This window comes from Typopeltis vanoorti, chromosome 11 (genome assembly GCF_054136105.1).
Source record: "Typopeltis vanoorti isolate ZY-2024b chromosome 11, IOZ_Tvanoo_1.0, whole genome shotgun sequence".
Classification (NCBI taxonomy): domain Eukaryota; kingdom Metazoa; phylum Arthropoda; class Arachnida; order Uropygi; family Thelyphonidae; genus Typopeltis; species Typopeltis vanoorti.
The window spans coordinates 126,994,516-127,018,136 of NC_143559.1; the positions used below are offsets into that span (position 1 = coordinate 126,994,516).

Below are 23,621 nucleotides of genomic sequence, written 5' to 3' on the forward strand. Positions count from 1 at the left end.
CTGTTTTTCATTAATTTCCACATTACTCCTATTATTACAGAATTATCTAATGTTTTAAATAGTTTTAACAGAACATGTATACTAGACATATTTAACTTTCATGGCTTACACATGTAACAAAAAAACTATAGAATTTTATTCAAAAATTCCAATATATTTCATCCAACATTACATGGACATTATCTAGGAGACAATTAAGTACAATCAAAACAAGAATCTCAACGAGTCATAAATTGGGCATATACAAAAGAACAATTATAAAAAGCTGTGTAGATAAAAAATAATTAATTTAAAAAAGTATGAACAATTAATAGTGATGACTTCCCAAAACTTAGACTTGCATACAGTCTGATCAGTTGAGGTTCAGGCGATTTCATAGCATTTCAAGGAAAAGACTATCAAAATTTGAACTTGCTTGAATGAAGGAGTTTTTTCTGCTTCCAAAGAACTCTGTGGCTAGTGTCAATAGTGTGAGAAGTAAGACCAGACTTGTCAGATTACAAAAATGTAATATAGTCTTGATGTTCTTCGATTCTAATCATGGCAGAACAGCCAGTCTATCCAAAAGCAAAGATGACATGAGCAGGCTTTGATAAGACACTTGGTGTGTCTATCAAATACCCTTACTCTACAATCCAATGTGTAATGGATACATCAAAACTACCATTCAAAAAATTATTAACAATTATCATCCTTTTACCAGACTACAATCTGATGTGAAAGAAAATTTCCTACCTTAAAAGACCCTCAAAAACAAATAGCACAGATTCTTCATAAATTCAATTTATGTACTTCCTTCAGACCAGCTCAGAAACTGTCTTACTTCCTACTATTTACAAAGGCTACATTACTACCTCTTTCTTTACCAGGTGTCTATCAAGTAACCTGCTCATGTCATCTTTACTCTTATTGACAGACTGGCTGGTCTGCATTGATTAGAATCAAAGAACATCGAGACTAATCAAAGAAACATGTGAAATGCTAAGATTTCACATGTTTACAGAAAAAGATGATCAAATTTGAACTTGCTGAAACACTACAAAATCACAGTTTCATGTTCACAGACTGCATGCCAATTTCTAAGTTTTGGGTAGTGATTACCATTAATTATTCATAATTTTTTTAATTAATAATTTTAAAAAAATTCAAATTATTTTTATCTATGCAACTTTTTACAATTGTTCCGAGTCTGGTAAATCTAGTTTGGCTAGCCACGTCTTGTCCACTAGGCACAGAATTCACTGGAATAAAATTAAAGCTCTATAAAAAAAAGCATTTTCTTCTTGAAGGATTATATAAAGAAAGTGGTGAAATTCACAGACTGAACCTCAACAAAAATGATTGCCTTCAACTTTCCCAATTTTGGGAAGTTATCCTAAATAACACTCCTCATTCCTGTTTCATAATTTGTAATTATTAAATTTATTTCTTTAAATTCTAATAGTTGTAAACTGAGTTATCCTCCTACAATTAATAGTAGATATTTAATGCCCTTGCAATTGTGGTTTATCTCTTTTAATTGACAATGGATGGGAAACCTAGCCAAAAATTCCACAAATATTAAATAATTTTTCCTACCTAAGTGTCATTCTGTTACTTTATAATTTTATCATTATATTGTTAGCTTACATCTTGATATTTGGTTACATGTTAAAATTACATGGGATAAAATTACCCTGCCGAAATTACACACATATAGATAAAAATACACTAAGAAAAAATTACACAAATTTGAATATTTACACCGAAGTTTTTTACTTTAGAGTTTTTAAATTTTTATGATGAATTTTATATTTATTTTTCAGATAAGAGTTCTATTAATTTTGTAATACTTTATAAGACCTACCTGTTGACTTTAAATCGATTAAAATATTATTGGTATTTTGTTGTCAAATTAAACACACAAACTTTCTTAATATTGCGAAAATTACTTTTATTTTAAAAAATAATAAAAAATAAACACTAAGTCATATAAGCTATACAACGTAAAAAATCCAATCGTCTATTAGAGCCGTAATTTTATACAATATTTGAAATACGTTGTTTTAACGAAATGTACTTACGACATCCTGGGTTTCGTTGACCAGTTAAATGCTGCAAATAGTTTGAATGTTGTAAAGATAATTCTTTAACAATGTTATCCAAAAATTTCCAAACAGATGGATTGAAACACTGAAAGAGAGACTGAAGTCCATAGTGCCATCCTTTGATACAATTTGTAGTTCTAGCTATACGGTTGGCTGCAGAGTGTCTATGGTTCCAAGTAGAAATATTGAATAGAGGTTATCTATAAGCGCCGTTCCTGAGCTGTCGACCTTGAATATATGTACGTTTGAAGTAAAGGAGAACTTGCTCGATTTGTTCATTATATTCGTCTAAATTAGAGAACAGATCAGCAACTTCTAAAAATGTTTCTAACATTTCTTCTTCTGGCAAACGTGCAAGTGATTGTAACATTTTAATGTGTACTGCAAATGACTGATTTGATTCATATAGAGATTTTAGTCCACAATTCATTTACTTTGCATTTAATAGATTGTGATAAGTGGAAAAAGCAGCCACCAATTTCGATGTTTTCAAACACGGCGCGGAAAGCATTCATTGCTGCTGTTTCAAAATCGGTCAAAATTTTTCGTAGTCGAGCTTGAGGAAGCTTCTCCAGTAACATGTTCTGCATCTTCATGTATATTTCATCCTTTTTCCTTGGTAGAAGAGCCAGTAGAAGGAAAGGCAACGCCTGAATCATATTGGACATGGATACTGTATAACTAATAATATATTTCTGGAACCACTTTAAATGTACCATCTGCTAGCCAAAAATCGTTAACTACAAGTTGATCTAGAAGAGTCTTGTGACCAATTAGTATTATACGTTCTGGATCTTCTGCCCCAGAATCATGAATAATCCATTTAGAGTATTTCTCTGGTATTTCAAAGTTTTTGTTATCTGGATTTTTTTAGCTTTGGATCTATTTAATCGCCTCGTCATGGAGCTCTTCTTCAGTAAGCACATTTTTAATCCGTTTGATACAGTCACTAAACTGTTAACTATAATTGCACGAGCCGTTGTGCCTGGATTCGACATTTTTCTTTTCATTTGCAAGTTGATGAGCTTCAGATTCAAAAGTCCTATTAACATGATAGTGTTCTGAAGACTCACGGATAATCTTATTGTCTCTGGTATGGAGCAGTGATCGACAATGTAAAGTTCTAAACTTTGCACAACACCAATGAATAGTTCCAATAGCAGTTTCACGGTGACGAACAAACTCGAATTCTTTGTAAATTATAATTTGACCACCTTTATTACTAACGCCATACTCAAAATCAGCCATGGGTAAATTAAAAATTAATTTAAAAAAATTAATCACAAAATTTATTAACTCGCACGTTATGCACTAGTTGTATTACGAGTCACTAAACTAGAACTGAAGAATGTAAGACAAAAATTTACTTATATACCTTCACTCAAACAATTCTTAGAAATTCTTGAGCAGTTCATGGTGATTAACAATTGTCGATTGGTTTTACCTTAGGAAATTATTCCTTGTAAATCTGAGGTAAGTACTAATTAGGGTAGCTAATCACTACATCATTTTGAGTTTCCAACTCAATCACCTCCCTAATCCCCTTGCTCAAATCTGCACTAGTGATTTACCCTTTGCTGGCTATAAATTTTGTACAATTTTTGGTAATTTTGTTTTATGTGTAATTTCTTAATTGTGTATTTTTTCCTTTTAATTTTTTTCTTAGTGTATTTTTATATATATATATGTGTAATTTTTTGTTTGTGTAATTTTTTTCTTTGTTTTTTCTTCCCTGTGTAATTTCTTAATTTCGTAATTACTTGTGTAAATATTTTCCTATTTTTCCTTTTAATATTTTTCTTAGTGTATTTTTATCTATGTGTAATTTTTTGTTTAATTTCATAATTTCATAATTTCTTACTTGTGTATTTTTCCTTTTAATTTTTTTCTTAGTGTATTTTTATTATCTATGTGTAATTTCATCCTTGTGTAATTTTTGCAGTGCAATTTTATCCCGTGTAATTTTGTCCTGACACGTTGATATTTAGATATCAACGTGTCAGATATTGGGGTCGCAATTTATTAGTCTGTGCAGTGTTTATGAGTACAAACTGTTTGCATTTTGAAAGTTTGTAAGTAGAGGTTTGCCTGTACAGATAACAATGACTAGGTCACAGAATACCTTGGCTTGCTTGTAACCTACACTGGCTACTTATTTAAATGAACAATTCTGGAGGGGGGGGGGGGGAATTAAGATCACTAGTGAAACCACATACTGGGGTAACGGGGTCAAGAACCACAACACACAAATGATTTTAATGATGTTTCACCTACGAAATATCATTATAATCAAATTCCTGATATGTATCCTCAAAGCAGAAACTAATGTAAACTTTACATTAGTTTCTGCTTTGAGGATACATAATATCATGGTATTACATCAAAAAGTTTATATTATTACATTACTAACTTAGATTTTGGGCTTCCTCTGGTGTCTTTTTCTGCCATCAAAAACTGTTGCTAATCTTTCCTTTCCTCTCCCATTCTGTTATAAGTGACCATACCCTGATTGCAGCTTGTTCTGCTTACACATTTCTGAATGCTAACTATGTCAAGTTCCTATAAAAATCATATAAACTATTTTAATTATCTATTGTATTCTGCCATTGATGGCACCTGCTCACTCTTAATTTTTCTCAGAGCTCTCATATTTGTGGCATCCAATCTATAGACAACTTGTTTTACTTCTAACCTAACTTTCAAGCCCATAAGTTAAAACTGGTTTGAACCCTGTCTTGTATGCAGCTAATTTAGTGTTTTAACTAATTTCTTTCTCATTCCATAGAATTTATTCAGCTGATTCCCATATATATTCCTATACCAGATTTGCTAATTCTGTGGTCTTCTTCTTCCATATTTAATTTGCAATTGTCACTAAAAATTGCATCCAAATAGTTGAAATATTTTATTGTTTCTATAAGTTCTCTATTGGGATGCAAGTGTATTCAATGTTCCTCCCTATTTTCATAGTTGTTCTGTTTTTATTGCGAATTTTCTTTGCAAATTTGTTACAGCAGTTATTCAGTTTCGTTAAGGAACACTGAAGGCTTGAAGTGGATTTATTTAGAAGAACGACATCATCTTCATAAAGTTAAGAAATTAGTTAATATCTCCAATTTTGATATTAGGTTTCATACTACTTTCCTTTTATGTGATTCATATTTTTTTTATTTTATTTTAATTTATTTTTATTAATATTTATTCCATACATGAGCGGTACAAGAATATATAGCACATCAATGCTGTGTAATGTCCCATCAATATAATAATGTCGGTATAATGTCCCATTTACACAATGTAGTTATAGTTACAAATTTAGGGACACAAAACACACGTGTTGAAATGATTATTTTACTTATTATTAATAAAATAACACTTGACATTTCGATCCTTGTATTAAGGTCATCATCAGAAAAATACATGTGTATATGAAGACAAGCTACATGCTCTTACACTCTACAAAGGTAAATCATTGATGGCTTGGATTGAATCTATGCTGTTGATTGATCTTTTACTTAGCCTAACCTCTAGTGGTAAAAAAAAAAAAAAAAAAAAAAAAAAAAAAAAAAAAAACCCTGCTAAGTCCTCCCATACTGAGCTTTTCTTCAGCACTTGTACAGTTCAGGTTGCTATTGAATGTTAAAAAAAATTCACCAAGTCTTCTTATATTGAGATTTTTTTTCTTTGGCTTGTTCTGGTTACTATAATGGTTGTAAATGGGTCCTCCACATTCTTAGAATGGTTAGAACGTCATTTTTGTTCATATTATGATTGTGTTTGAGCATTTCACATGCTTCTTTAAATTTCCTCTTGAACTAGGTTTTGGTGCAGTGTAGGGACTTGGTATCTTTCTAATCAATTCTGTGGTATGTCTGGAGTGTGTGGTCTGAAAGGCCGGTTTTTCTAAAATGGAGGTATTTAACGTGTCATTTGTGTTGGTCATTCTTGGGATGGTTCGCCCTGTTTCCCCTATGTATGGTAAGTTACATGTGCATTGTATTTTGTAAACCCTTGGGTGGGCAAGGTGTGGAAGAGGATCTTTGGAAGAACTGAGTAGGTGTCTTAATTTTGTCAGGGGTTTAAAGGTGGTTTTGATGGTGTATTTGTGTAGTGTTCTGTCTATTTTTATGAAATGCCTCTAACATAAGGAATGGCAATGCCATTCTTGAAATCTTTTTTGTTTTTAGTGGTGTCTCTGTGGAGGATCTTGTGAATAGTTTTTTTACTGTATCCATTTTTTATAAATGTATGGTTGATGATCTTGCACTCCTGGTTTAGAGCTTGTTCATTTGAACAAATAGTGTGAGCTCTTTGTTTAGGGGTGTTTGACACCTAGTTTTTGTGTTGCGTGGTGGTAAGAATTTTTGTGTATGTATTGGTCTATGTGTGTGGGTTTGCGGTAGACTGAGAAGGAGAGACAGCCTGAGGGAAGACGTGTGACAAATGTGTCTAGGCAAGGAAGAGAGTTGGTTTTTTTCTATTTCAATGGTGAATTGGACACATTTGTGTTGTTTGTTTAGGTGGCTAAGGAATGTATTTAATGCTTCGCAGCCGTGGGGCCAAATGGTGAAAACACCAACAACGTATCTGAGCCAAATTTTGGGCTTTAGGCACGCTGACTCTAGAGCTCATTGCTCAAAGTCTTCCACATAAAATTTAACTATTGGGGGGGGAGGAGTGGTGAGCCCATGGCTTTACCTTCTTTTTGAAGGTAAAAATTGTTTTGCCACATGAAATATCCGGAGTGGAGTATGTGGGCAGAGAAGGCTGTGATGTCGAATGGAAATATGTTCTGTAGGAGCAACTCAACATCACCGGAGTTAAAGATCAGTACTATCAACATAAGAAGCCTGAATGGCAAAGAAATGGAGCTAGTGGAGGAATTAGATAAGTACCAGATCGACATAATAGGGGTGACTGAAACAAAAAAGACAAAAACTGGTGAGATCTTTCTGAGCAATAAATAAAAAATGCTATATTCAGGCAATGACAATCAAGGAAAAGAAGGATTAGCCATAGTATTCAACACAAAATACGAGGCTCATCTTCTTGAATGGCAGGCAGTGTCAAGTAGAGTGATTTGGGCAAATATCAGAATGGGGAACTGGACAATGAGACTTATTTGTGCCTATGGTCCCACAGAAGGCTCTACTAAGGTAGAAGTGGAGGATTTTTTTGAGGCTCTAGAGAAAGCTACTGACACAATGAAAAAGGAAAAGTTGGTCCTTGTTTGGGATCTAAATAGCAGAGTAGGAAGTGATTGTCAGACATACAAAAATGTTTTGGAAAATTTGGAGAATAGAGCAAAGCTAATAATAATGGCAAATGCCTGTTGGATTTCTGCTCAGGAGATGGACTGGTTATTACTAACACCATGTTCCAATATAAAAATGTGCACAAATTCACATGGAGAGAAGAGGCAAGGAATAAGAAAAGTCTCGTTGACAATGTTATTGTTGATAGTGATGTTTTCTCCCTGGTCCAGGACACCAGAGTGTATAGAGGATTTGAAATTGGAAGTGATCACTATTTAGTCTTGAGCAGGATAAAATTGAATTTCATATTGAAAAGAATGAAACTTTCTTATATGTCATTCTTTTCAATATGAAATTCAATTTTATAAGCGAATAAAAGTTGAGCAGCTCTCAGATGTGAACTGTAGACTAACATACACAAAGATTATTGAAGAAAAAATGAAAGAGTTTGAGAACAGGAACCAAACCTTGGAGATTCAGTGGCAAGCCTTGAAGAAAACCCTGATTGATTCAGCTAGAGAGGCATGTGGTGAAGTTGTCTGCAAGGATAGAAAAATTTGAACTCCATGGTGGACACACGAAGTTAAAGAGGCAGTGAAGGAAAAGAAGAAAGCATATCAAAAGTTCCTGGCAAATAAGTCAGCTTGTGCTCTTAGAGAATACAGAGACAAATGCAAGAATGCAAAACACTGTGTAAAACTAGCTAAACAAAAGTCATGGGAGGACTTTGGCAAGAATATAGAAAATAAATATCAAGAAGGTGGCAAAAATATTCTGGAGGTTGTTGAAGAAGCTTAGGAATGGAGGAAAGAGTGCTGTAAAAGGAGTTAGAGATGATAACGGTGACATGAAAATGGGAGAAAAAGATATCCTTGAAGTATGGAGTAATTACTTTGAAAATTTGCTAAATGAAACAAGCAGTGCTGACAGCACAGTGGTAAAAAACACTGACCAGGCATGCAGTCACGAATACATATCCATACTTGAAGTAGAAAAAGCCATCAAAGGCTTGAAATGTGGAAAGGCAGCAGGAGTAGATGATATTCGACCAGAAATTCTGAAGTATGGTGGTATAACAGTCTTACGGTGGCTGCACTGCATAGTTCAGAATGCCTGACAGAGGGACGAATTCCCGATGATTGGAGTAGAGCTCTCATAGTACCCATATATAAAAAGGGAAATAAAACTGAATGTGAGAATTACAGAGGTATATCCCTACTGAGTGTTCCTGGTAAGATATATGCAAGTATACTTGAAAAACGGTTGAGAAGAATTATGGAAGAAAAATATCAGTGATATCAAAATTTAAGATGTTAATGTCAGCTCTTTGCTTTATGCAGTTGATGTTATACTTCTAAATAAATCTGCTACAAGTCTGCAAGATTCTCTGACTAAATTGAATAACTGTTGTAATAGATATGATATGAAGGTCAGCATTAAAAAGACAAAGACAATGAAAATAGGCAGAATCATTGAAAATGTCAACTGTGTTGTGAATGGAGAACCTGTGGAACAAGTAAAACATTTCAGCTACTTAAGCACAATTTTTACTGAAGATGGTAAATTAAATATGGAAATAGACAACAGAATCAACAAAGCTGGTATGGTAGGAAGTCAATTGAAGAAATTCATATGGAATAAGAATGAAATTAGTCGGAAGACTAAATTAGCTGTATACATAGGAAGTTAGTAATAATGTAAATTTTTCATGTAGTACTATCATATCCTGTTCACCCCTTGAGGGTATATGTCAGGAATTTGATGATGATGATGATGATGAGGAGCACAATAGTATCGTTGATCAGGACATTGGTGAAAAGGGCAGTTATGTGAAAGCTGACTAATAAATCTTGATCATTGAGTGTAATGTTTTTAATTTTGCTTAGGAAATGTTGTGTATTTTTTATGTAGGAAGGGGAATGACCTACCATTTTCTTGAGTGTGGCTACTAATTTTTTGGCTAAGTGGTAATTCGGGTTGTTAATTTCTTCAACAATCAGACATAGTGGCGTGTTTGTTTTGTGTATTTTTGGCAGGCCGTAAATTCTGGGTGTGCAGGCATAATGAGGTATTAGTTTTTTGGTACTTTCTTTTGGCCATGTGATAACGGGTTTAATTAATTCAGTTGTTTTCTTTTTGATGTGTTTCGTGGGGTTGTAGTTTACCATTTGGTAGGTGTTGTGGTCCGATACCAAATGGTTCATTTTTTCTATGTAGGTTGTCGGATCTAAAACAATAATAGCATTCCCTTTTGTGTTTGAGATTGCATTTGACCATGTGAAATGCTCAAACACAATCCTAATCTGAACAAAAATGATGGTCTAACCATTCCAAGAATGTGGACGACCCATTTACAACCATTATAGCAACCAGAACAAGCCAAAGCAAAAAATCTCTATACAAGAAGACTTGGTATAGCAACCTGAACGGTACAAGTCCAAAAGAAAATCTTGGTATCGCAACCTGAACTGTACAAGTCCTGAAAAAAAGTTTAGTACGGGAGGACTTTAGCAAGGTTTATTGTTTTGTTTTGTTTTTTACCACTAGAGGTCAGGCTAAGTAAAAGATCAATCAACAGCGTAGATTCAATTTCACTTTGTAGAGTGTAAGAGCATGTAGCTTGTCTTCATATACATATGTATTTTTCTGACGATGATCTCAATATAGGGATCGAAATGTCAAGTGTTATTTTATTAATAATAAGTAAAATAATCATTCCAACACGTGTGTTTTGTGTTCCTAAATTCGTAACTACAACTACGTTGTGTAAATGGGACATTACACCGACATTATTATATTGATGGGACACTACACAGCATTGATGTGCTATAGATTCTTGTACCTCTCGTGTATGGAATAAATATTAAAAAAATAAATTAATAAAATAAATAAATATGAATCAAGTAAAGTAGTATGAAACCCAATATCAAAATTGGAGATATTAAAATTTAAATTCATAACCTTATAATATTCCCATTATTATTCAACTATTTGTTTAAACTATTCAACTATTCTTCCACTTATTGCTTCTACCCTCATACTAACATTCCTCCTAACGAGGGTTCTTTACTTTAAGTTTTCTATCTCTTGTCTCTTACTTACCCCAGGAGGAGGCCCTCCATTCTCCCTGGAGCTATTAGAGTATTCGAGGGCTAGGAGTGTTTCCTTCTCTTCCAACTAACCACTAACATACCTAGTAGTGAGCAGCAGCACTACTAGTAGTAACCTCTTGTAGTATACATGCTATAAGAAGCGGAAACACAGAGGACTGACTTGGCTCTAGCATGATAACCTTGGACTATGACAAACTGCTCATCTCTTTGGCCAGGATACTGCGGTAGAGAAGGCAACAGGAAACCACTCTACTATTATCCCATGATAACCTTCATGATGATGCAGACTTATAACAGAGGGGCAGCCGCCATCCTGGCACATCAAGGTGGTACCTCTAAGCATGGAAGGGAAACGAATATGCAACAAAGACCAAATTTGACTAGGATGAGGAACTATGATATCAACAAGACTGATAACAATCAGGCCCACAAAATCACCAATCAGATCACCATAAAATAACTCTCAGAAAGACCTTCAAGATAGGAACATGGAACATCAGAGTACTCCTGCAACTGGGGAACCTAGAAATGGAAGACAACAAGATACTAATCTTACGGTTGGCTGAAAAGAACGTGGCCATTTTACAACACATAAGGGAAACAAGGTGTTTTTCTCTGGTTCAAACCATAACAGTGAAAAGGGAGTTGGCATCATTGTTAATAAAAACATAAGTAAAGCAGTAAAAGGATACAACTCAGTCAGTGACAGAATCATAACAGTAAGATTAAACACCAACCCAATTCCAACAACGCTGATACAAGTTTATGCACCCACATCAAATGCAGTAGATGAAGTAAGTGAGGAATTCTACAAAGACCTAAATGAAATTATGGATACAATACCAAGAAAGGACATTCAAATAGTTCTAGGAGACTTCAATGCTAAGGTGGGATTCAATGCACATGATGATCACTTATATGGAATCATTGGAAAATACGGACTGGGAATTAGAAACGAGCAAGGCGAAAAACTATTGGAGTTCTGCATTGAAAGGGAATTAGCAATCACTATGTACAAACAGCACAAGAGGAGACTATACACATGGGTAGCACCTGGGAATCGAATCAAAATTGACTACATTTTAATTGACAGAAGATGGAGGACACTAATCAATAACACCAAAACATTGCCAGGTGCAGATTGTGAATCAGACCATCAATTATTAATCTCTAATTTAAAGATCCATCTGAAAGCAAACAAGAATAATGGCAACAAAAGATATGACTTTTCACAAATGGACAACAAATTTACAATGGACATTGAATCAGAGCTCAAGAAACAAAAAAGCACACCTCAGGAACAAAGCATTGAATCATATTGGACACATCTAAAACAAACCATTGCAAAATCTGTAGCCAAAAACATCCCAATAAAAAAGAAGAATGGTAGTCCATGGATTACAAAAGAAACCCTAGAATTAATTGAAAGAAGGAAACATATTAAAATAACAGATTGGCAAAACCCAAATTACCTGAATAAAGCTAACAAATCTTGTCAAAAAAGATAGAAATAGCTATATCCAAAACATCTGTAAAGAAATAGAAAGACACTCCAACTCTAATGAAACAGCAGATTTATTCAAGAAGGTTAAGGATATAACCAAAAAATTCAAAACAAAACTTAATATAATTGCAGAGGAAAACAGCAAGATCTTAAATGACACTAATAACATAGCCAGAAGATGGAAAGAATATTGCACCGAGCTTTACAAGGACCCAGCTATTCAATAAGAAGACAAAGGAACTATGGAAAACATGGCAACAGAACCAGAGATCCTCAAAAGTGAAGTAGAACAAGCAATCAAAAAAATTAAGGAAAAACAAAGCCCCAGGTCCTGATTCAATACCAGCTAAAATGTTGAAAAACCTTCGAGAGAATGCAGTCAACTGGATACATGATTTATGCAACAAAATCTGGAAGACTGGAAGATGGCCGAATGACTGGACCAATTCCACCATTATCCCAATCTATAAAAAAGGCAACCACAACAACTGTGAAAACTACTGCACCATTGCCCTTATCTCACATACCAGCAAGATTTTACTACACATTATTAAGGAGAGATTACAAAGGTTTATAGAACATTCAGATCTCAGAAGAACAAGCAGGATTCAGAAAAGGTCAAGGGACTAGAGATCATTTATGTAACATCAGACAAATAATTGAAAAAGCAAGGGAATTCAACTTAAGCCTTTATCTGTGCTTTACAGATTACTCCAAAGCCTTTGACTGCATGAGGTGAGATATCATGCAAGAAACAGGAATACCAAACCATCTAATAACCCTCATGAAGAACTTATCTTCATGAGGGTTATTAGATATTAGATTAGTTATTAGATGAGAACTTATCAAGGAAATCAAGCAACAGTAAGAATTGAAAACTCACTGTCCCTTGCATTCCAATTTGAAAAAGGATCAAGACAAGGAGGCATACTCTCACCATTACTATTCAATCTTTACAGCGAAACTATAATGAAAAGATCTCTAGAAAAGTGGAATGAAGGGATTAAATTAGGTGGCCGAACAATCACTAACCTACAATATGCAGATGATACAGTGATAATAGCAACAAGCGAACAGGAATTAAAATCCATCCTAAATCAATTAGAATGGGAAAGCCTAAGCCATGGTTTAGGAATAAATCAAGATAAAACAAAATAATGATTTTAAACAATGCAGAAGATATATATATATATATATATATATATATATATATAGAAGGAATTGAAATTGTCAATCATTTCAACTACCTTGTAGTGATAATAACAAAAAAGATAAGATGGATGTAAAAAAAAGATAAGAAGAATAGCGCTAACTAAGAAAACGATGACTGATTTAACCAAGATCTGGAAAGACAAGCACAGCTCCAAAAAGAGAAAAATTACGCTTGTAGAAACCTTAGTTTTTTCAATCTTTCTCTATGCTTCCGAGTCTTGGACTACGACAAGAGATGACAGAAGAAGAAGAATTGAGGCGTTCGAGCTCTGGTGCTGGAGAAGATTGTTAAGAGTGTCTTGGACAGAAAAGCGAACAAACAAAAGTATCCTAGAAGAACTGAATATCAACACAAGACTGATAAACATAATTGAAAAGAGAATACTACAATATTTTGGACACATATGTAGAAGGGAAGGCAACTGCCAGGAAAAAGTAATCATCCAGGGTAAACCATGTGGGAAAAGAAAAAGAGGAAAACCCCCCCAACAGGTGGATTGACCAAATATCAAGAATCACTATTTCTTGTATCCATGTGACTTTTGTTTAACCACTTTTACACATTGCTTCGCTTCCTTGCATTTCTCAGTATTCTCTCAGAGAACACATGCTGACTTAGGAACTTTCAATATGCTTTCTTCTTTACCATTACTGCCTTTCCTGAGTCCACTATACAGTTCCGAATTTTTTTGTCTTTACATATAGCTTAACAGCATGCCTTCCTGACTGAATCGTTCAATGTTTTCTTCAGTCTGCATCTTCAAAGTTTGATTATTGCTGTCCACTCTATCTCATATTTTCTCTAATAATGCTTGTATATTTAAGTCTCCTCTGGAAGCTACTCATATTTTGTTTCCATTTAAAACTTTGGTACATATTTTTCTTTTCAATATGAAATTCATTTTTATCCTGCTAAAAACTAAATGGTGACCACTTCCTATTTCAAAGTCCCTGTATACTTTTGTGTTGAACCAGCATCTTCGTGCTGGTTCGAGACACAAAAGTCAATGAGGTGTTTCTTATTTCTTGTATCCATGTGAATTTGTGCACATCTTTGATATTTTTTCCCACATTTTCCCAAAATATTATCATTATATGAGTATTTCCATGGAATCTGAAGATTCAATATGGAGGCCCACACTAACCATTATTAACATTGGCAAAGCATAATGGCCATCTCTGGCAACCTGTTCCACTCATTCACCACATAACAAGCAAAAAATCTAACTTGTTCTCTCTAAGCTATTTGTCATATACTGAAAAAATTTCTTCTGCATCAATCTAATAAAACCTACTTGGTAACAATGTCCCCCCCTACTCTGACAATGTCTATACAATGTTGGATGAAATATATTGGAGTTTTTGAATAAAATTCTATATAATATTTGTTACATGTGTCAGCAATGAAAGAGTTATTTTTAAATGTCTAGTGCAGATTTTCCATTAAAACTATTTATTCTAGACATTTCAATCTTCATATTAAGGTCATCATCTAGAGTGCATGCGTATGTACATACACACACATGAGAGAGAGAGAAAGAAGTTTCATAATTCAAATGGTAATGACAAAGTATCACTAATGTAGTCGTATTTATAAATTTAGGGACACAAAAACACACATGTTGAACAGATTATTTTATTAATTAATAATAAAATAAAACTTGATGTTTTGCCTCCTGTATCGAGGTCATCATCGGAAGGATACAAGTGTATAAGGAACTAAGCTACATGCTCTAGCTCTGTATACCGGTAAACTAAATCTACGTAGTTAATTAATCCTTTTCCCTAGCCTGACCTCTAGTGATAAAAAAATAAATAAATAAAAATAAAAAAATAATAAAAAATAAATAAAAAAATAATAAAAATAAAAAAATTTATAAATAAATAAATAAATACAATTACAATAAACTGCTAAAGTCCTCATGTATTAATAATGTATTAATATTCTTTTGGATTTGTACAGTTCTGATTGTTATAATATGATTTCTTTCAGTTGCTGTTGAATGTTACAAACACTTCACCAGGTTGTCTTCTTGTAGTGGGCTAGTTTAGGTTGTTATACAGGTTGTAGATGGGTCCTCCACATTCTTGAAATGGTTAGGCCATCATTTTTGTTGAGATTTGGGTTGTGTTTGAGCATTTCACATGACTCTTTAAATTTTCTCTCAAACCAGGTTTTGGTGGGGTATAAGGACTTGGTATTTTTCCAATCAGTTCTGTGATATGTTTGGAGTGTGTGGTCAGAAAGGCCGGTTTTTTCAAAATGGAGGTATTTAATTTGACATTTGAACACAAACGACACATTAAATACCTCCATTTTGGTATTTCCCACTACAAGAAGACAACCTGGTGAAGTGTTTGTAACATTCAACAGCAACTGAAAGAAATCATATTATAACAATCAGAACTGTACAAATCCAGAAGAATATTAATACATGAGGACTTTAGCAGTTTATTGTAGTTGTATTTATTTATTTATAAATTTTTTTTCATTATTTATTTTTTTTTTAATTTTATTATTTTTTTTATATATATATATTTTTTATTTATTTATATTTTTTTTATTTATTTATTTAATTTTTATTTTCTTTTATCACTAGAGGTCAGGCTAGGGAAAAGGATTAATTAACTACGTAGATTTAGTTTACCGGTATACAGAGCTAGAGCATGTAGCTTGGTTCCTTACTTGTATCCTTCCAATGATGACCTCGATACAGGGGTTGAAATGTCAGGTTTTATTTTATTAGTAATTAATAAAATAATCTGTTCAACACGTATGTTTTTGTGTCCCTAAATTTATAAATATGAATGCTGATCACTGTGTAACCCTAAAAGAAAGGACTAATGTAGTCAACCATTACACTCTAATATATAATGTTCCTATATTCCTATGAATAGGAATATGATACTCTCTGAAGTCTGTCTGCCAACTACCCTCTTATCCATGGAACTATCTTAATTATTCATTCCCATTTCTTTCAATTTTCATAATAGATTTCCATTGTTATAATGTCGTCGTGGTGTGTGGCTCACTGGCATTGTTATGTATCGCCGTGAGCGCCATTTTAAATATTGTTGCTCTTCCATTATTTTACTTCCCTCATTCTTTTAACCTCCCTACTTTAACTACAAGGCTTACAAAATTTTCTTGGGTCTAATATCTGTATCACTTCTTACATGTTCATTCTATAAGGAAAGCAAATTCTATATCTCTGGCCGATTCCTAAATTTACTCATGTTTTTTACTAAATTTACCCTGACTGTTAAAGGTTATTTCTTGCTATAAGAAACGAATCCTCTAATTTCTGCCTGGGGCTGTCTCCTCTTCATATATTGACAAATTTATTTGTTTATGCTGCGCCAGCCAATATCTTAGAATAGAGGGGACTCTTATTCAGGGAGACTTTTCCAGACCTTTGGTGCACATAGGAGAATAAATTTAGTGCTCATACTCATAAATCAAATGCTCTACTATGGCTAAGTAAATTCAGGTTTGCAGTCGTAGCCTCTATAACAACATGCTATACCTGTCTTTCAATTCCTCCCGCTATGGTTCGAATTAATGAGTGGTAGTTTTGGTTCATATCACAGGCGAAACTCAGGTATAAAAGAAAAAAACATATTTATTGGAATATAAAGACATAATATACACTTTCAATTAGTTCAATGACATGCTAAATCAAACTTATTAATACTCTAACATACGAACAATAAATCCTTCTCTTGAGTTAGGGATTTAACACACATAATATACACATTATACTCTTCTAATCAATATTCTACCCCTACTGTGTTAATCTTGCATATTGAACTAATCACAATCATCTATAATCATTCCTAACAATTTGTCTTATGGGCATTAACCACTGCTAAATCACTTAAAGTCCTTAAATACTGTCCATACTCAATTAATACACTACAAGCACACATAATATACACACTATACTCTTCTAATCACTATTCTACCTACTGTGTTAATCTTGCATATTAAACTAGTCACAATCATCTATAATCATTCCTAACAATTTGTCTTATGGACAGTAACACTGCTAAATAATCACTTAAGGTCCTTAAGTACTGCCCACACTCGGTTAATACACTGCAATAATTCTTCCCTTTGACTGGGTAATTATACAACAAAATCTGTACTTTACCATTTCTTGGGGCAGGGTCTCCAGGTCTGTCTGAACTGTCCTTCTTTGTTTGAATTCTCTTTCGATACCTCCATAAGCCTACGTCCACATGGTGGGTCACTATGGTCATCAGATTAAGCTATGCTCTGCACCTGCCGTTTTCCCTCGTCTATTCTCGATCTGTTTCAGACCATCGTCATTTCTACTGCTGGTTCTGGTATACGTTTGCGATATTATTCCGTCGAAACTTTCAGCGAAGACAACGTAAGCCTACATCTCACGCTTTAGTACCGAGAGAAGTTCAGACATCAAAGGGAGAGGTGCACCCTCCGATATCGAACTATCACCACGAAGCACCATCAGGAACCACCGGTCCACGAGAAGTCAAATCATCATTCAGGAAACCAGGCGAAAAAAAAAGCCCCGAGAAAGGGGTGCAAACTCTTTTTATTCTCCATTCACTTCCCCCCTTTTTGCACCCTGTTCCTTACCACGATAGTGCCCTCTTACTTTTTTCTGCGATCTTTTCCCACCCGCTACTTTCATAGACCATGGCAACTTCAGCACATCGCGAGATCATAGCAGCGTCTTCCGGGAACCGAATGTGCGTAACTTTCCTAGATTGCCAATGCCTCAGGCCCACCCATGACCTTTGGACTATTGTTTACATCTGATTTACCCATTCATCGTATACATGATACATTTCATATAATACTAATTTATACACGAAGTTCTTTACATGACATTACAATTCTACTAAAAGGAGGTAACTCCATTTCCATTTACAGTTAGTACTTTAGTTCTTCTGCTCCAGTACAAGTTTTTTTCTCTCAGCTGAATTTTCTGACTTGTTAAATCCTGAATGAATTATTTCTTTAATAAAGTTCTTCATTCAGGATGTAACACCATGCACTATCCTGACAAAATGCCTTTGCAAATCTCCCCTAATCCTTCCCCCAAACTGGCCATGATGTCTACAGGCGTCCAGCTAAATCTGTATACGAGTCTGTAACACTTATTGAATAACATGGATAAGAAGTGCAATTTGGTCTCACTATTTCATCCACCTCGGCCAGTAGGGTGCAACATCATGGTTCCACATATGAAAATTGCATATATTTAGTTCACCTTCCAGGTGAAGGCTGAATGCTCATTCTTCCCAAGTGAAGAAAAAAAATGATTGCTTTGGTGAAGAGTACATCTTCTGATCCTATTACCTTTCAACTTTCTCAAACCCTGGATTCCCTCCATCACATGCCATTTCAAGCAGTTCTCTTAGTAGCTGTATAAATGCTATTTCCAACCTATCATGCACTTTTTCCTCTTTTCAATCTATGCTCCCCATTATCTAAGTCATCTTCCCATTATAATTACTCAGATTCCATGCACTATGCTAAAATGGATATGCTTCCATAAAATTCAGATATAAAAATGACTCCATTCCATTTCTAAATATACTAGTACAAAGAAAACTAGAGAAGACATGCTAGAGTTTCTTTATACTGATAAACAACAGCTACCACTGATACTTAAATGAGAGTTCAATTTATAGAGACCAGAAGCTGGGAGGTAGCAGAACATTAAAGAAACTACTAGATTATAAAAGATCCCACATTACTCCATGCCAGTATTAAAGGGATAAAGTCAGTACTACACCCAAGAAGCAAATGATGACATAATTGTTTTGGACAAGACATTTATATGAAAACTCAATCATACATGGCACGAATACACTAACATTGCCACAAAAGGAACTAGACTTTCATAGTTCGTTATACTGCAATGTATGTGCAGAAATCACAAAAACAACATACACTCATATTTATTCAAATATGAGAAATTTAGTCACATCTGATTCTTAAAATAATAGCTCTGTATTTGTTGTGACAAAGGAGTAGTTTAGTCTGAACAAAAAAACTTTCAAATGGATAAAGTAATTATAAATAATAAGCAATTTTAATTGGTCTAGCTGTGATCAAATGAGTCAAAGAGAAAGTGATATAAGGGCATACCCTTAAGCGACGCACAGCCACATCGTCCTACAGCTGTGAGAAGTGAACAGGGGCTACCGCATCAATGGCAGGTGCGGTTAAAGAAGCAAGCCCAGCAGGTGGAGAGGATGTTGCGAGTGGGAACACATTCAGTGTTCCCACTTGCAACATCGGTGGGTCCAGACAGGATTCCAGTGGAGGCATGGAAGGCACTGGGGGAAGAGGGAATTGACCTGTTGTGGGACCTGTTCATGAAAGTTTGCCAAGAGGAAAATATACCCAAGGAATGGAGGGAGAGTACTCTTGTCCCCATCTACAAGGGTAAAGGGGATGCACAAGACTGTAAGAATTACAGAGGAATAAAGTTGATGCCCCACACAATGAAAATCCTAGAAAGGGTTCTTGATGGAAGATTGAGGAAGGAGGTGGAGATTGCAAAGGAAAAATTTGGCTTCATGCCTGGTAGATCAACGACAGATGCTATCTTTGAGTTACGGCAGATGATAGAAAAGTTTCGAGAGAAACAATGGGAGCTACATCTGGAGAAAGCATACGATAGAGTGCCAAGGCAAGAAGTCTGGAGGTGTCTGAATGAGGGAGAAGGTACCGGAGAAATATGTCAGGTTGGTGCAGGAGAGGTACAGAAATGTGAAGACAAGAGTTTGGGCCTGCCAGGGACAGACAGAAAGTTTTCAAGTAACAGTTGGCTTGCATCAAAGGTCAGCATTAAGTCCATTTCTGTTTAATATTGTGATGGAAGTGGTGACAGAGGAGATGAGAGAAGACGTGCCTTGGACAATGTTGTATGCAGATGACATCTTGCTGTGTGCAGATTCAAGAGAAGAAGTGGCAGCTAAACTGAAAAGATGGAGGAAAGTACTGGAAGACAGAGGTATGAGACTGAGAAGAAGTAAGACAGAGTATGTGTTGCAAAGTGGATGGTAGCCAGGAGACAGATCTGGAGCTGGAAGTAAATGTCATCAGGAAGGTGAGGGACTTTAGATACTTAGGTTCAACAGTGGAAGAAGATGGAGGGGCTGAGAAAGAAGTGGGTTGGAGGAACTGGAGAGAGAGAGATGGCTGGAGCGTTATGCGATAAGAGGGTTCCAATGAATCTGAAAGGCAAAATCTATAGGACAGTAGTGAGGCCAGCTATGACGTATGCTATGGAAACTGTGGCCCTGAGGAAAAATGACATCAGCAGGATGGAGATGGCAGAGATGAGAATGCTTAGGTGGATGTGCAGTGTGACTAGAAAGGATCGTCTGAGAAATGACTATGTGGGGGGGGCAGTGAAAGTTACGAATTTAGGAGCGAAGATACAGGAGGCAAGGTTGAGATGGTTTGGTCATGCGAGGAGGGAGGAAGGGAGGACGAATATGTGGAAAGAAAGGAATTGCAGATGGATGTGCAAGGAAGGAGGAAGCGTGGACAGCCAAAGAAGAGATGGAGGGAACTGGTAGAAGAAGGCTTAATGATGAAGAACTTGGATGTGGTGACAGCCCAAGACAGGAGGATGTGGAAGAGATTCATCATTAACAGTGACCCACTTAAGTGGGACAAGCTGCAGAAGAAGAAGGCAATTTTAATTGGTCATTATTAGTAAGGCTCCAGAAATACATCTTAAATCTACTAGCCACAAAAAAATTTTATTCACCTAAGGTATCAAGAAGTATCTACTCACAGCCCACTAGCCCCCCCCACCATCTTATCACTTAAGATAGGGCATACATTATCCACTAAACAGGTATAAGTTTTAAAAGTGGTATACATATCGATACAAAATTAATAACGGAAAAAACTCATGTACAAAGATTATTTAATAGTATAATTTTCACCTGCGTGTCACAGGCATCTTCAGTACATTAAGCTCAAATTAAACAATAAATGACAATTCCAAAAACATGCCACCTAAGTAGCTGTTGTAAGATAACTAAAAAGGTCAATAACTTTACTAAAAAAATAAAAAATAAAAATAAATAAAAAAATCAATACAATAAAAAGTTAGGAAAGATTAGCTGATTTGTAAAGTACTACCTCCATAAAGGGGATAGACGTAAGCCATCGGATCTGTTTAAGTTAGGAGAATGAAGTAGAGTTTCACATGTTTCTTTATAAAGGCGTTCCATGAGAAACTGACTTTTGTGAAGAACTCTTGTCTTTCTCCAATGAACTCTGTGTCTAGTGAAGTTGGCATGTTCTGCAAGTCCAGACTTTTCAGGTTTAAAGTATTCAATATAAGATTGGTGTTCTTCTAGCCGAATAGAGGTAGATCTTCCCGCTTGTCCGAAATAAGATAATCCACAAGAGCACGGAATCTGGTAGAGACACCTGGATGATTAAGATGTGGAAGCTTGTCCTTAGGAGAAGTGAGAAAGGTGGAGATTTTTCTAAACGGTCGAAAGGCAACAAAAATATTCAGTGGTTTTAAAACTTTTGCTATACGTTCACTGATGCCTTGTACATAAGGGATAGTAATGCACGTTATTTCTTCTGTGTTTGAAGAGGAAGACATATTAAAACTACTCAAAGTTCTTTTAATGAAGCATTTCTTATAACCATTAGATAGAAAGGAAGAAGTTATATATTGTAGTTCTTTCTGTAAAAGATCGTCTGAAGAACAAAAGGAGTGGGCCTGATGAACCAGTGTTTTAATAGTTCCTGCCTTTTGACTGGGATGGTGATGAGATTCTGCATGGATATAATGGCCTGTATGAGTCTTCTTTCTATAAACTGAGAAATGTAGGTTACCATCTGGTTGGTGAAGAATTAGAAGATCTAAAAAGGCTAACTGCTTATTTGATTCTACTTCTAGGGTAAACTTGATCCTAGGATGAAATGCGTTTAACTTAGTGAGAAATTGTGAAGTTCATCCGAAGAGCCATTCCATACAGCAAAAATGTCATCGACATATCTGAACCAATGAGTAGGTCTGGGAGAAATGTTGTCAAAGATACGTTGTTCATAATGTTCCATAAAAAAATTGGAGATAGCAGGAGAAAGAGGATTACCCATTGCTGTTCCTTCAATTTGTTGATACAATTTATTTTTAAAGGAAAAATAACCAGAATTTATTACAAAATCAAATATGTTTACAATGTCTGAAGGAAATTCCTGTTGTAGTAATTCAATGCTTTCCAAAAGAGGCACATTTGTAAATAAAGAAACAACATCTAAACTGATCATGATATCAGAAACGTCCAAATGAAGATCTGAAATTTTATTTTTGCAATGAAGAATAATCAAAGTATTTTTTATATAAGTATCAGTTCTTCTAGTTGAAGAGGAGAGTAAATTTGATAAAAATTTTGAGATTTTGTAAGTGGGGCAACCTATACAATCTATGACTGGTCTTAACGGAATGCCTGGTTTATGAACTTTTGGAAGACCATACAATCTAGGTGGACGACCAAAGAAGGTTTTAAGTTTTTTCTTTTGATCTTCATTCCATGTAGATACATTATCTATAAGTTGAATAATCGCAAAGTAAAAGAGACATTTTTCTCTCATATTCCTTCCTATATTGAATCACTACAGCCTTCCCCTTATCAGCTTTCGTAATAATTAAATTATTGTTATTCTTCAGTGATTTCAATGCTTTAAACTGAGAGTAAGAAAGATTAGGATGAGGAGGCTTGGCATGAAAAAGAATTTGTGCACATTCAAAACGTAATCTGTTGGCTGTTTTTTTGGATAAGGATCGAATACCCCTGTCTATGTTATGAAAAAAATCCATAAGTGGCACCTTATTCGGCGTAACAGCGAAATCATGTCCTTTTGATAAAACAAAACGTTCACAGTCTGTTAGTGGACGTCCGGAAACATTTATAATTACTTTATCTATATCAATAGTATTATCACTGGATCTAGGTATGCTGACCAGTGATTCAAATTTGCATTTTAGCTTGTCACAAGAATCATTAAAGACCTTTAAGTAAGAACTCGAAGATACGCGCATTACAGTATTGAAAGTTTCAAACGTTAAAACAGATTCCAGAGCATTTTTTATATCCATAATTTCTCTATTTGAGAGGGCAAGAGATTTTTTAGCTTCACGTACCTGATTATTTAAAAGAGACTTTCTAGCTTCGATGAGCTTTTCGGAACCTAAAAACTTCTTTTATTTTACAACAGGTTGGAATAACCTGGGCCATCTTACATCGTTTAAGGAATATTAATCTGTTAATGCATTTAGCCTTCTTTACCAATACTTTACCATATCTAGCAGATTGTTTGGAAATAGACTCTCCGTGAAGTCTAGTAATAAGTTTTAAAAGTGGTATGAGTGGTATGCCGTGAGTAGACATATCGATACAAAATTAATAA

The 23,621-nt window shown here is 34.8% G+C and overlaps 1 protein-coding gene across 3 annotated transcripts in view; it reads right to left on the bottom strand.

Moving 5' to 3' along the window:
- The window catches only part of LOC150102033 (rab GTPase-binding effector protein 1-like), a 555,334-nt gene that overhangs the window by 384,130 nt on the left and 147,583 nt on the right, over window positions 1–23,621 (bottom strand). The window lies entirely within an intron of this gene.